The 13,317-nt window shown below is 40.2% G+C and overlaps 1 long non-coding RNA gene across 1 annotated transcript; it reads left to right on the top strand.

The window, feature by feature from the left end:
- Positions 1–3,543: 3,543 nt before the first annotated feature.
- On the top strand, positions 3,544–8,348 carry LOC120729284. Its single transcript, XR_005694880.1, has 4 exons — positions 3,544–4,655; positions 5,133–5,335; positions 5,718–6,071; positions 6,460–8,348. It is a non-coding gene; the product is annotated as an uncharacterized LOC120729284 (long non-coding RNA).
- The last annotated feature ends 4,969 nt before the right edge of the window (positions 8,349–13,317 follow it).

Raw genomic sequence — 13,317 nt, 5'->3', positions numbered from 1 at the left:
GAATGACTTGGAAATCTTAGCTCAAACAGCTGCAAAACCTGTTTTCCCAGCACGGGGACCTTAAGTTCTATAAGATAAAGCCATAAACATGTGTATCCGAGTCTTCTATCAAAAGTTACAGCTATTTATATGAAGTTGTACAAAAACGCTTTCTTTCGCCAAGACAGTGCGTTTCTCACTGTTACATGCATTTTGAATGGGGAACTCGACCGAAACAAAGTATAGGTTTTCATTATGTGAATAACTTGGAAATCTTAGCTCAAACAGCTGCAAAACCTGTTTTCCCAGCACGGGGACCTTGAGTTCTATAAGATAAAGCCATAAACATGTGTATCCGAGTCTTCTATCAAAAGTTACAGCTATTTATATGAAGTTGTACAAAAACGCTTTCTTTCGCCAAGACAGTGCGTTTCTCACTGTTACATGCATTTTGAATGGGGAACTCGACCGAAACAAAGTATAGGTTTTCATTATGTGAATAACTTGGAAATCTTAGCTCAAACAGCTGCAAAACCTGTTTTCCCAGCACGGGGACCTTGAGTTCTATAAGATAAAGCCATAAACATGTGTATCCGAGTCTTCTATCAAAAGTTACAGCTATTTATATGAAGTTGTACAAAAACGCTTTCTTTCGCCAAGACAGTGCGTTTCTCACTGTTACATGCATTTGAATGGGGAACTCGACCGAAACAAAGTATAGGTTTTCATTATGTGAATAACTTGGAAATCTTAGCTCAAACAGCTGCAAAACCTGTTTTCCCAGCACGGGGACCTTGAGTTCTATAAGATAAAGCCATAAACATGTGTATCCGAGTCTTCTATCAAAAGTTACAGCTATTTATATGAAGTTGTACAAAAACGCTTTCTTTCGCCAAGACAGTGCGTTTCTCACTGTTACATGCATTTGAATGGGGAACTCGACCGAAACAAAGTATAGGTTTTCATTATGTGAATAACTTGGAAATCTTAGCTCAAACAGCTGCAAAACCTGTTTGCCCAGCACGGGGACCTTGAGTTCTATAAGATAAAGCCATAAACATGTGTATCCGAGTCTTCTATCAAAAGTTACAGCTATTTATATGAAGTTGTACAAAAACGCTTTCTTTCGCCAAGACAGTGCGTTTCTCACTGTTGCATGCATTTTGAATGGGGAACTCGACCGAAACAAAGTATAGGTTTTCATTATGTGAATGACTTGGAAATCTTAGCTCAAACAGCTGCAAAACCTGTTTTCCCAGCACGGGGACCTTGAGTTCTATAAGATAAAGCCATAAACATGTGTATCCGAGTCTTCTATCAAAAGTTACAGCTATTTATATGAAGTTGTACAAAAACGCTTTCTTTCGCCAAGACAGTGCGTTTCTCACTGTTACATGCATTTTGAATGGGGAACTCGACCGAAACAAAGTATAGGTTTTCATTATGTGAATGACTTGGAAATCTTAGCTCAAACAGCTGCAAAACCTGTTTTCCCAGCACGGGGACCTTGAGTTCTATAAGATAAAGCCATAAACATGTGTATCCGAGTCTTCTATCAAAAGTTACAGCTATTTATATGAAGTTGTACAAAAACGCTTTCTTTCGCCAAGACAGTGCGTTTCTCACTGTTGCATGCATTTTGAATGGGGAACTCGACCGAAACAAAGTATAGGTTTTCATTATGTGAATGACTTGGAAATCTTAGCTCAAACAGCTGCAAAACCTGTTTTCCCAGCACGGGGACCTTGAGTTCTATAAGATAAAGCCATAAACATGTTTGTCTGAGTCTTCAATCAAAAGTTACAGCTATTTATATGAAGTTGTACAAAAACGCTTTCTTTCGCCAAGACAGTGCGTTTCTCACTGTTACATGCATTTGAATGGGGAACTCGACCGAAACAAAGTATAGGTTTTCATTATGTGAATAACTTGGAAATCTTAGCTCAAACAGCTACAAAACCTGTTTGCCCAGCACGGGGACCTTGAGTTCTATAAGATAAAGCCATAAACATGTGTATCCGAGTCTTCTATCAAAAGTTACAGCTATTTATATGAAGTTGTACAAAAACGCTTTCTTTCGCCAAGACAGTGCGTTTCTCACTGTTGCATGCATTTTGAATGGGGAACTCGACCGAAACAAAGTATAGGTTTTCATTATGTGAATGACTTGGAAATCTTAGCTCAAACAGCTGCAAAACCTGTTTTCCCAGCACGGGGACCTTGAGTTCTATAAGATAAAGCCATAAACATGTGTATCCGAGTCTTCTATCAAAAGTTACAGCTATTTATATGAAGTTGTACAAAAACGCTTTCTTTCGCCAAGACAGTGCGTTTCTCACTGTTACATGCATTGGGTCCCAATCAGCCAGAGTTTCGGGTGTGTTCATTGTGAAACCTGGCCCCACCTTATCATGCGAATTCCTGAGGTCAGATGGCCCAGGATGTGAGTGGGCGTTAAGGCGTCTGGGAAGGGATCTCAAAACTGGATTATAGATGGCAGAGAGTTGGTGTCGTAAACCCCCGCCTCTGTTTAAAGATGGTCGCTCACAGTGGACATAGATGGCTTCTTTCACTCCTCTTTCAAACCATATGTCCTCTCTGTCCAAAATGTGAACATTGGCATCCTCGAAAGAGTGTCCTTTATCCTTAAGATGCAGATGGACTGCTGAGTCTTGTCCTGTGGAGGTGGCTCTTCTGTGTTGTGCCATGCGCTTGTGAAGTGGCTGTTTGGTCTCTCCAATGTAGAGGTCTGGGCATTCCTCCCGGCATTCCTCGGGCATTCCTTTTTCACAATGAACACACCCGAAACTCTGGCTGATTGGGACCCACACCCAGTTTCACACCTTGGCTCAGGTGATTAGAGGATCATCAGGGGGTCCTTTTGTCCCTCTGTGGGGGGTTACTCCCACTAGGTTTATATCTGGGACTCTCCACCATTTGACCTTAGAACTGAAGAAGCTTTCTAAATGATTTAGAAAGAAAAAAAAAAAAAAAAAAAGAACTGAAGAAGCTTCTCGGATGAGAGGTGAAACGTCTTCAAGTAACTTAAAGAAGTCCAGACGCTTTTCTTTGCAAGCTCCTTTGACTACAATGACCTGGATGACTGAGAACCTTCACAGACTTAGTTATGCTGCAATAGACGTAGACTCCGGTGGGATTCCCATGATGCATTGAGTTTTTCCTTTCCAGTCACCTTTCTCACTCACTATGTGTAAATAGAAATCTTTGCATTGAACCGTACCTGTTATTAATCTCTGTCTCTCTTCCACAACATGTCTTTATCCTGTTTTCCTTCTCTCACAGCATATGGCCGCCCCTCCCTGAGCCTGGTTCTGCCGGAGCTTACTTCCTGTTAAAAGGGAGTTTTTTCTTCCCACTGTTGCCAAAGTGCTTGCTCATAGGGGGTTATATGATTGCTGGGTTTTTCTCTGTATATATTATTATAGGATATACTGTACAATATGAAGTGCCTTGAGGTGACTGTTGTTGTGATATGGCGCTATATAAATAAAATTGAATTGAATTGAATTGAATTGAATTGAACTGAATTTAATCTGCAAAGCTGGCAAAGCAAGGGGCTGCTTTTCCCCCCCTCCCCATCGCACATGTCGGCCTATTTTTACTGGGATTCCCGATTGTGCTTTGGTAAGGAACATGTTATGTTTGGTGTGCATGTAGTAAGCTGTTATGTTGTAAACTGTTTTGATATGCTTGGGGGGTGGGGTAAAGATTTTGCTATATAAAATAGCGCTGATCACATCAGCAGATTGCACCACAATGCCTGTGAAAATTGATTCCTGACTCCAGCTTGTTGGGCTGATGAGCTGCCTGTCACCTAGCTCAAACGGGCTCTCCTCCACACCCTGCTAATTTATAAAGCGTTTTACAAGCCCGAACATTATGGCTAACAGGTGAATTTTTCCATATCAGTGCAGCTTTCTTTTACTAGTTAACTAACACAAACTAATGTAAGTCAACTGACACCAACCAACACGGTGACGAAACATTCTGTACTGACAGAAGATGGTGCTAAACATGTTTTTAAAACTTTAAGCCCTTATTTCTTAAATCCAGCTTCACAGAGTTACATCTATGGGAGTTATTGAGAGCAGGTTTCCATGGTGTAAATACCCTTTATACATTTGGTGTTTCATTTCCACTTTAAAGCTTTAATCAAAACCTCAATGCACTAATATTCATTATCACTATCAAAATCCTCAATGTAGACTTTACAATATAAAATGATACCTCTGGTCATTTATATGCTCAATGGCTAAAAACATCACTAATAGTGCGTTTTTTCTTACATTAAACACAAAATACCTTAGCCGAAGGAGGGAAGAGTATTACACTTGTAGTACAACACCAGCTACAGTTAAACTTGAGGTATGCAAAAATTTAGACTTCAGATGGGGGGGGGGAATAAGCAAAGGAATAGGCAATAGAAAATGGTTTTTTCTGAGCAATCACTACAAACTTTCTCTCCCCTCCAACAGACTTTACGGCCAGACTGATTTGGCTACCATCTATACAAAATCCGATGCAGATGCAATGGACTTGAGGGAATATTATGCATGGGTCTGTTGGTCAAACAATAATTTTTTGGACTTGTTCAGGGGACAATGTCATCCAGATGAAAAAAGAACATGTGGTGCTGTTCATTCTGACAGTGGCAGGTATGTGAGATTGTTGTTGATAATTCTTGTTTAAAGACGTGTTAAAAAATACTTTTTGCATTTTTAGTAAATATTTACAAATAAGTTACAGCTTTTAGATTTACATTAATGGCTGTATTTGGACAAACTTTGAAAAATCTGTTATATGAAATTGGTGTGTGTGCTAACTTTAAAAGAGACTTTGAGAGAGTCTTCAGTTTTTGTTTTCTAGTAAGAAGTGGGTAATAAACAGAACCACTGGAAATTTTTTGCGTCACTACACGACCAATAAATCCTATAACACAGCTGAACACTTTGATTCATTTTTCTCAACCACTCCCTTTAGCTGAGAGAACCACAATCTGCTGCCAGTTAGCCACATTTCCTGACTTAGGCTGGAGAGCTGCAGTGTCTCCAGATACTTCAGATAACAGTGCGGCTCTTAAGTTTTAAATGCATCAGATTCTTTCATGTTGTATTGATTCTTTCTCTTGAAAGGGTTTATGGAGCTGAATGCAACAAAAAATTCTTCTTCATGTGTGAAGGTTCAACTGAACTTATAACTCAGCCAATGAAATTTGATGATGCCCATAAATACTGCAAGAAGAAAGGTGGTCTGCTAACTTCGTCAGACTATGACCAACTGAATTCATTATTTGGTGATCAGGACTTTCCCATCTGGATTGGACTCCAGAGAGATGGTAAAGACAAACACTCCTGTTACAGTTTTGTAAACTAAAATGTAGTTCCATAACTCGGTCACACATTTTTTTTACTTTGCTTTTTTTTCACAGTTTAAGTCAATATCAGTAGCTGAAAATATAATAGCTTGCAAAATCTTCATCCTTAAGCATGTCTTACAAGTGAGATTCATGATTGTTTAGTTTATGATAAACTATTAAGTACTATTACTAAGTAATCTGGTAATTAAGCTAAGTAACTTATTCAAATCTGTAGAGTTGGGCATTTTTTCCCTGCCCATTTTAGCCTTAAAGCAGGCGGTGGAACAGATTGATTACTTGAGAAACAGTAAACATATATTAACCTTATCTATGTGTGGAAAAAATTCATTGTGTTCTGCAGGGCAAACGTGGAAATGGAGTGCAGGCTTGTCAAACTACACAAACTGGGCACCGGATGAGCCAGATAACAGTAAAAACTGTGTCTCCATCTCGTCTCTCAGCAAAAACATGACTACCCAAGACTGCTCCTCTCGGTTTCCCTTCCTTTGCTACAGGGCTGGACAGGACAGGACAGGACAACCTAGTTCTCGTAGAGGAGGATAACCTAGTTCTCGTAGAGGAGAACAAAACCTGGGAGGAAGCACTGGAACATTGCAGAGCACTCAGTTCACCCACAAGCTACGACTTGGTCAGCATACAGCCTGAAGACTACGATTATGTAATGCAAAAGTTGGTGGAGGCCAATGCTGAAGAGGTGGGTTCAAATTCAGTGACTCATGCATGAAATGTTTACATGAGATTTGCGTTCATGTTGTTGGTTAGAATGAGAACATGCAGCCAACATCTAACCACTGAAGAATCAAATCAATCAGAATCAAAAGCGAAATCCATACAAGATATGTGTAGTGCAGAATAGTAACATATTCTGGCTATATGTATAAATGATTTACATGGCCATATTTAACCTTATTTGCAGTCTTTTGCCATTTATAACACTTTAATAGCATATTATGGAAAATGCTTTTTCAGCTGCAAGAGATTTTTATGTTGCATTGTGGCAACATAAAAATCTCAGTGGAATAATTGACTATGAATATATTATATATATATATGTATTTTCACTAGCTGCTTTCCCCCCCTAGGTGTGGACAGGTCTGCGTTTCCTGGCTGGTAAATGGCTGTGGGTGAATGGCGCAGATATGTTGTACTCTGACCTGCCCCTCTGCCCCCCAATGGTACAGCGCTGTGGAGTCTTATCCACAAACAGCACAGGCAGTATGGAGAACAGAGACTGTGCAGAGAGAAAATATTTTATGTGCTATAGGAAGTAGGGCCCTCAACATCTCTAAAATCATCACCATTAGGGTGGTCCCAAAAATAATTTACAAAATTTACAAAATTTACAAAAGACAAACCACTTGAATTTCCCAAATGCATACATTTGTGCTCAAGAGTTTACTTTGGCTTATCATGGGCATGAACGTCATGGTGTACTTTCTGTTTTAATGATTCATTTGAATTTTTTTATAGGATCATGGGATTGTACAGCATCCATCTTAGTGACTTTAAAAAAATAAGACATGGGTGCACAAGTTTGAATTTATTTTGGATTCTCTCTGATCTACATATGATCAAAATTATAGATAAATATTTGGTTAAATGACCCTAGCAAGCTGCAACTTGACCAGAAGGTTATGATGGTCATCAACAAGCTTCTGGCATAACTCTGGTTTAATATCTTCATTTTTTTCCCCAGAAGCTTAATATTATCCTGCTTTATCCCAAAACCCAGTTTTGATGTTTGGGATCATTGTCCCGTTTAAAGGTCCAATTATTTCAAATTTTTAACTGTAGCTGCAGTTTTATCTGTAAGTTGGAGAACTTGGAGGTAGTCCTTCATTATTCTAACATCTTTGCAATATATCAGCACCACTGAGATAAGAACGGCATTAGATCATGTTGCCACCATCATGCTCGACAATTGGTATAATGTTCTTAAATTTGAAAGCCTCACTTTTACTCCGCCAAACATACATCTTCTCATTGTGACCAAATAAGCTTTTTCTGATCCAACCATAGAACTTTTTTCCCAAAGGTTTTTTTTCATCCATGTGGGATTTCAGCTGACTTTGAAGGTGTCAATTTTAGAACAGATTCTTCTTTCTCTCTTGGCGCACACTTAGTCCATGGTGGTGTAAAACTAGCTTCACTGTGGACAGTGATGCTGGTATTTCAGCAGTTTCCAGGTAATGGCAGGCTTTGGGGTAGTAACAGTAACACATTCCGAAAGAAGACCCAAAGTGAGTACATGTCTGAATAACTTGTGTGCAGTTGTTTAAACTGATGATCTTGGAATCTGCAGTTGTTTAGAAATGGTTCATTCCATCCAGCTTCTGGAATCAGTTGTGTTGTGACTTCATGTTGTGATTTCATGGTGTGCATTATATTTAATTCTTTTTTATTTATGTAGCACCAAATCACAAAAACAGGTACCTCAAGGCACTTTATATTGTAAGGTAAAGACACTATACAATAGTACAGAGATGCAGAGAAAAAAATACAGTAGAATGCCCCAGGTCGTCTTTAAGTACACTGTACAAACTGTGGAAGGTACGTTTTTGTGTAAGATGTGCTTAAGCATCTGGTTTCACAAAACCATTCTTCGATCAATTCTCTTTCGCTTATCCTTCATCAGGGTCGCGGGGAGCTGGAGCCTATTCTATTGAGGCTAGATGTAGCACCCTACTGTAGGCCTTTCCACTGTTTAAACTAGAAGAACAAAAAAAAAAAAGAATCGCATGAGCAGGGTTTAACTCCTTTGAATTTCAAACACAATTTTTTCTTGTCTGCAGCTCAGTGTGTTGTTTTATCCTGCACGCACCTGACATCACCTGATAAAATAAACCCGAAGAAGGATTTGCAAGAACAAAAGTTAACCCTATAGGCACTAAGACACAGGAAAAGAAAAACAGCACTGGCTTTAGAATTCAAATTCAAATTCAAATTTTATTTGTCACATACACAGTCATACACAGTACGATATGTAGTGAAATGCTTACACAACTGCTCGTGACCTAAAGAAAAAAGAAAAGGCTATGAAGATAGGAAATAAATATAAAAATTAAAAAGGGTAAATTTAACTAGGAAGGAATAAAATAAAATATATAAATTAAAGTTGAAAATAAAATAAAATAACTGTACAACAAAATACACAATACACAGTATAGAAATACATAAGAATGTATGAAGAAATATAAATATATATATACACAACAACAGCAGCTGTACAAGTATTAAATGGAAATGAAGAATATAATGTCCAGTGTTGTGCAATCCACATTTGTAAGTGTCTTGTGCAGTGCAAATATGCTTAAAGTGATTTAAGTGATGAAGTGAAAACAATATCCAGAATGTTCAGTGTGTGTGTAAGAACTATATGTCTGGGTCAGTACTGTGTGGTGGTGTGATTGAGAGACCGTTTCGCCTGCGGGAAGAAGCTCCTCCTCAGTCTCTCTGTGTTGGTCTTCAGGGAGCGGAATCGCTTTCCTGACCTCAACAGAGAGAACAGTCTGTTGTTGGGATGGCTGAGGTCCTTCACGATCTTCCTGACCTTGGTCCAGCACCGCCTGCTGTAGATTGAATGTAGAAGAACTCCAAGCACAGCAAGCTCACATCTGCAGTATACTCTCCCATTTTGAACTATTAGCCTGCCAGAATAAGTTAAAGGTTAAATAGTAATAATAATAATGTTCTAAATGGTAATGTCATGACCCTAACCCTAACTCTAAGATATCCAGCTCAGATTTGAAAACATCCGTATGTGCTAATCAGAAGGGGTTTTCCATAGCCTGTTATTTATTTATGTTTTTTGTGGTAGGACGACACATTTAGTAATTTATGTTAAAGTGAGATCTGTAATACTGGTCTAGTCTCATGGTTATAAGTTTGAATAACATGTAAAAAATATGATGGCTAAATATAAAACTCTGCCCTTGCAATCTCTAATTCTGCAAAGAAAGTGGGCTGAGCCAATATTTTGGGGGTTTATTGAAAATTTTCAAAGACATATATATAATAATTACATTATGGGTTTGATTCCTCATGCTTTTGTATTGTAAATGATCCAAAATTAGCAAACATGGCAATAGCAGCTGTAGCCTAAAATAAAGGGTCAGCTTTCCTTTGGTGTGGCTGACATGTATACATATTTTTTTTAAAGAGCACACTGATTAACTGAAGATTATGGAGTAAATATTTGCAATTATGTCTTCACACATGTCAAACAAAATGGCTTCAATGTCAAAATAATGACGATTATAAACAAAATATTTCAAACAGAAATATTAACCAATGGTTATTGTAAATATACTTGGAAAACAAGAGTTTATCAGCAGTAAAGACAGTCTGCACAGAACTCTTTCTATAAATTGCAGAACAATTTCAGAATTAAGGTCCTCAGTGTAAAATTGCAAAGATTTTGAATGAAGATTTTTTTTTTGTCTTTCCTATGCCTGAAAGGTTGGAGTGTGTGTGACTGTCTGATCACAATCTTAAAACAATAAAATAGAGTGTTTCATTAAAAAAAAAAAAGAAGTATATTTACTCTCAGTTTTTAAACAAAGGCTAGGTGTGATCTTAAAGGAATTTGCTAAACTTTTTAACAGCTTACCTTATGATTAGTGGATGACCTGCTCTACCTCCTGAGCCACAGCAACAGACAAAAACTAGCTCTAAAGGTAATAAATCTGTGCTTGGACCACATGGATATTAATGAGACTTTTGCAGAGTATAAAGTAAAATATGCAAACCCTTAGAAAACAGAGTTGTCACAGTGAAACATTTTTCCTAAACAGATTGCTTACTTGATAGGGCACTGTCAGGTAGATTCTTTTGTAAAGCAAAAATTGTGAGCATGAAGTTTTTGAAGTATTGCATTTTATAATTACCAATGTTCAGTGCAACACCCTATCATAAACATGGTTGACACTCATTCATTTCAATTACTGTAATCTATTGCTAATGCTAATTATACATGATTTTTTGTTTTAAACATTGTTACCTCCCCCCCAAAAAAGTCCAGGGAGGTAGCCAGTCAGGTCAGCTATTTGCATTGATTAGGGCTATTGCCCTGTTGTAAAAGCTGTCCTTGAGTCTGTTTGTCCGGGACCTCAGCAGTCTGAACCTCCTGCCAGATGGCAGCAGCTTGAACACCCGATGTCCTGGGTGTGTACAGTCCCGTAGGATGCTGTGTGCCCTCTTGAGACAGCGAGTGCTGTACAGGTCCTTCAGGGAGGGAAGAGGATGTCCAATGATTTTTTGGGCCATATTAATGACTGTTAAGGGTTCAAATATTAAGGAGGGATACAGGAGGTAATCCAATAACAACACTGATCCAGCCGGGTGGAGTCAAACGATGATTTTAATGAAATACACGCGTGGAGAGACAACTGTATGCAGACAGCATACTAACAATACACAAGCAGATGTTTTATACCATTAGGGCTTAAATTTAATGACGCCCCTTCAACGTCAAACAGATACAATAGATACGTAGGTTTCACAACCAAAAAAGTTTCATTAACGATTTTAAAAAAGTTCAAAAGAGCATCTTATTCGCCTCCGCGCCAGGTGTCTTCCGGTGGCTGTCTTCCGGTGGCTGTCTCCCCTCGCTTCTCCAAAACCTCGAACCATGCTCTGCAACACACTAGCAATTCTGCACGCACAAAAATGCAGTGACCAGCAGATTTCTGAACTCTCACCTAGAACATAGCCTACCTACTGTCACGGTCTGGCTGGCAGACCGTGGGGATGTGTGGGGAAGGAGGACCCAGGCGCGGTACTCTGTGTATAAACAGTGCGTTTATTTACAGTGATAGAAACAATAACAGTAAATCCCCGTGCTCTCCCGTGACTCCCGTGTCGTGTCTTCCCAAAAAGTCTGTGCTCCGTGTTCTCCACTCTCGTGTGTCCACACACATCCCGTGCCTGCTGCCCTCCGATGTTCCACGCTCCTCCTGAGGGGAAAATGACAGAGGCAGCCGTCAAGACACGTAATTCCAGTAGGCATACACTCACAGACTAAACTGAACAGAAGACTAACGTGGAGTCTCATGCAATGATCCCGCGTCGGTGGGAGCTCCAAGACTCTCCTAAATAGCTCCCCCGACGAGGCCTGATCGGCAGCAGGTGTGTGGCTTCGGGTGTGGCCCTGCTGACGGTCTGGCCAGGCCTGAAGGCGCCCGCCGAAACACAAATACACACACACGCAAACAGGGAGAAAGACAGCAACACCAAATATACATAATAATATAATACATAACTGCTCAGGGACCCTGGGTCGCTCAGACCCAGGACCCTGACACCTACAGTGTATGCAGGTGTGTGTGTGTATGTGTGCCCTGACCTCAATTGACACTCTGTGTCACCTCTCACCTCACCCGCTAACGCTCACAGTCAAACAGAGGTCACTCTCAAATGTGTTAGCAGTCTACTAAAACTATATATATAATATATGGAATAAATGCTGTAAATGAATGCCACTACTTCAAAGCTTACTGAAAAGATATAAATGAACAAAAGATAACAATGAATCATCTGGAATAAAAGGTTAATATGATAACAGTATGCATAAACATTTTAAGGCCATCGTAAAGCTATCTGTTACATTGTTAAAGCAATGATTATACCGCAGATTATATTGTACTGATAAAATACTTTTATTCAATCCCACATGACCCTCTGGAGTGCCTTTCTGTGTGCTGTGGTGCAGCTGGAGAACCATACACCGATGCAATATGTCAGCACACTTTCAATGGAGCAGCGGTAGACGACGGTCAGCAGCTCCTACTTCAGGTCCATTTTTCTGAGGATTCTCAGAAAGTGGAGACGCTGTTGGGCCTTCTTTAAAACCGCAGAGGTGTTAGAGCTCCATTGGAGGTCTGTGTCTATGTGCACACCCAGAAACTTGAAACTGAAGATCCTTTCCACGCACTCCCCGTTGATGCTGACAGGCTGCAGCTCGGACTTCCTCCTTCTGAAGTCAGCTACCAGTTCTTTTGTCTTGGTGGTATTGAGGTCCAGGTTGTTATCTACACACCAATCTGACAGCCTCTGAACTTCAGCTCTGTACGCCGTCTCATCTCCCCTGAGATGAGCCCCACCACGGTGGTGTCATCTGCAAACTTGATGACTGCGTTGTCTGGCTGGGTACTAGCACAGTCATGTGTGTACAGAGTGTACAGTAGGGGACTCAGTACACAGCCTTGTGGAGAGTCAGTGTTGAGGCTGAGGGCTGAGGAAAGATGAGGCCCCACTCTAACTCTCTGTACACGGTCTGAGAGGAAGTCTCTGATCCAGAGGCAGGTGGTAGAAGGAAGTCCGATTTCCAGCAGTTTAACTATAGTCTGTCCGGGAGTATCATATTGAAAGCAGAGCTAAATGGCCTGTATTTGTGTAGCGCTTTACTAGTCCTTAAGGACCCCAAAGCGCAGCCTGGCGTAACTGTCACACAGCGGAAATTTGTGTTTTTATGTTTTATCAATCTGTGTATTGGTACATAGTGTTGATTTTATTTGCATGATTTTATAGTGATATTTATATTGCATGTTTGTTTATTGATGTTTATACTGCATGGTTTTATCCTCATATTTATATTTGTGTTAATGTTGTACCATGTTCCTTTAACCCACTGTGGACTAAACAGTCAATTGTAGGCACCTGTGAGGTGGGGGCGTTCCCCAAGGTGGCCTAGCAGCCACCAGGTTGACCTGTTAAAGGGGATAGCGAGCGCAGAGACAAAGGAGAGAGGCGTGACGCACGAAGGGAGAGGAGGCGAAAAAGGAACGCGTGCAACCCCGCACGTGTGTGGAACGAACTGCTGCCTGACTGTGGGGCGCCGCGAGTTGTTCGGCGATCCAGTCCTAACGGCAGGAATGGCAACAGTGGGTGGCGATGGCTGCAATGCACGACAGGGCAGGGATGCCCCTCTGCCTGCATCTGAC

Source organism: Simochromis diagramma, unplaced genomic scaffold (assembly GCF_900408965.1).
Source record: "Simochromis diagramma unplaced genomic scaffold, fSimDia1.1 OVJJ01000299.1, whole genome shotgun sequence".
Taxonomy (NCBI): domain Eukaryota; kingdom Metazoa; phylum Chordata; class Actinopteri; order Cichliformes; family Cichlidae; genus Simochromis; species Simochromis diagramma.
Note: the sequence above shows the minus strand (reverse complement) of the source record. Positions and strands in the feature narration are given on the sequence as shown.